This window comes from Arachis duranensis, chromosome 7 (assembly GCF_000817695.3).
Source record: "Arachis duranensis cultivar V14167 chromosome 7, aradu.V14167.gnm2.J7QH, whole genome shotgun sequence".
NCBI lineage: Eukaryota > Viridiplantae > Streptophyta > Magnoliopsida > Fabales > Fabaceae > Arachis > Arachis duranensis.
Window position 1 is genome coordinate 29,179,696 of NC_029778.3, and position 2,851 is coordinate 29,182,546.

Below are 2,851 nucleotides of genomic sequence, written 5' to 3' on the forward strand. Positions count from 1 at the left end.
TTCAGCGCCCCAACCCTTCTTTTTAGGGTAAAATGAGCTGAAATGCTCATAACTAATGTTTATATATATTGGGTCTTGGGACCACTTAGGCCCAGTTCACTTATTTTTGTCCGTTGGCCCAATTTTGGGCCAAAACCTTTAAGATTAGCGCTCCAAATCGCACTTTAAATATTTCTACCTCCCCTAATCATAATTCCTCATTTCTTAATCTTATTTACTCATAATCAATTTTCTCAGCTGTAGTACCTAACAGGTCTCAGCCGGTACTGCCGGTCAAAATTTCACTGCGCGCTTTTACGCAGAAAACTATGTCTTCCGACTCGGAAAAATTCACTGAATCCAAATATCATATTTAAATCATCAAATTCTAATTGCCAAATCTTCCAACCATATTCGCTCCTACTTAACTCATTACTTAATTAATTTCGGTTAGACCGGGTATTACATTCTACCCCCCTAACAGAAATTTTCGCCCTCGAAAATTCCATCAATCACTACGAATACGCGAGCGTAGTCTGCCGTTATATCCAACGCATAACAGTTCCAATGTCCTTTTACTCTGCGTGCTTCCGTTTTCGCGCTCTGATTTCTCTATCTCTGAGGATCTCGGTCATTCGTTCCTTACTTTTATCGTCTCATCAACTCACACCCTATTAAATCTCATCAATAATATTGCTATCATCGTTAATCATAGCCATCATCACACATCACTATAATCAATCAAAGCTTTCTTCGTTTTTAGAATCCAATGAGTTTGTACTAACAAGCTGACAAATTCTTAAGAATCCGCTTTTCTCTAATAATCTATAAAAGCTTTCAAGACACATCTCTTTTGTTGAAGTTACTCAGATCAAAAATCATTTTCAAAAATATAACCAACACTCCTTCAAATTCTTGGGAAAAATTTCAACAGCACCTCCCCAAAGATTGGAGTTTACCACCCGTCACGGGTTTCCTCAAACCAATCTAAGTACCATATCAGCATTTCAATTTAATGCTTTTCACATTCGTCTTTCAAAACCGATCATTATAAACCTCAATCTAAACCCAAGGTCACCATGACCAAACATCATAGCACCCATCTCTCGAATACGACAACTTGCACTCAATCATCATCTAAATCCGATTACGCATCAATGATAATTTTCTCATCCGTTTCAGAACCATCAAGGCTCACAGCCGCAAATAAATTCCAATTATCAAAAATCATTATCTGTATAAGCTCACTAAACTTTTAAGTACTCAAAGCATAAGGCATTTCTAATCATACCCCACTTTTCCTTATTATTACCATACTATGCTAACGCTTTAGCAAGCTTCCGCTACGCCACTTTGATTTCTCGTCAAGTATTAGCCCCATCACTTATTTTCTCAAGTACCCAACCACAACTTAGCATGACTGGTATTTCAAATCAATGTTTCTAAATCCATCATTTAGGACCATTTCTTATCTATTTAAATCAAGGAACTAAAAGTCACGGGTTCAATCCGTTTCACCAAAAATCCAGAAATTAACCAACTATATAAAAAACACAACATATCATTCTCAACAGAAAATCATTTACATCACAAGCATTTATCCATTTGTATTAAGGCAAATCCTTACTCGGACCATCCGGTTTGCTTCTCAGTCTAACATTAAGCTCGACATTCCCAGTTTTACTGTATAGGCGGCATTATAAAATCACGCACTGTCCTTTAAGCTTGATGATAATAATTACCTCAATCTTACTGTCGCAATCGGCCCGCATCCTGACTCTCTCCTTGTTGGCAATTTCTTGATACATGCCCTGGTGACCCGCACTTGTAACATACGCCTAACCCCATTCGGCACGGCCTATTTGGGTGATGACTTCCACACCTCCGACAGCTCAAAACATTAGAAGCAGCCGCTGCTCGTTTTCCCTTACCATCCCTTTGGGACTCCTCACTCGTCGCAAGGTCATTTCGCCTTTGAGGAAAACGTTGTGGGTATCCTCTTCTCTTAAACTCTTGACCCCTTGTTGGGTATTCTTGATTGTGCTCCCTGCGGTGGGACTCCCGACGGTCATTCTTTGCCTCAACAGCCTTCCTCACACATTCTTCAGCAATACGGCTCTTGTTCACAAGTTCGGAGAAGACCCTAATCTCCATCGGTCCAACGGAGCTCAGGATTTCACTTCGAAGTCCTCCCTCATACTTAATACATTTCCATTCCTCAAAGTCTCCTGGAGCTCCCTGACACATGCGGGAAAACCTGAATAGCTCCTCAAATTTGTCTGTATACTCAGATACGGACATAGCACCTTGCTTTAGCTGTAGTAACTCCAATTCCTTGGCTGTTCTGGCGGAATTCAAAAAGTACTTCTTATAGAATTCCACCTGAAAGGCATCCCAAGTGATAGGATCATTCCCCTGTTGCAGGAGACGTCGAGCCCCTTGCCACCAATGTGATGCTTCCCCCGTGAACAGATAGGTAGCAAATTCAACACGCTACTCTTCAGGCACCAACTGCGCTTGCAGTGCTCGCTCCATGGCCTGAAACCAAGTATCAGCTTCAGTCGGATTGGTGGTTCCCTTGAACTTAGGTGGATTAACCTTTAAGAAAGTTGCCAGTGTCATCGGGCCCCGAGCTTCCCTTCCGCCATTGCCATTATTGTTTATCTGTTGCCCAAGAGCCTCCGCAGTGGCTTGCATAGCAGCAGCCATATTCTCCAATGCCGCCATAAGGTTTACCGGGTTATTCGGGTTGACTTCCGGTTCCTGCCTGCTAGTACGATCTCTCTCACGTCCCCGACTGGGTCCAGGAGGTGCCATCTGGTTCCTATACACACCAAACAATCGATATCAAGTTGATCAGTCTCAATATCGG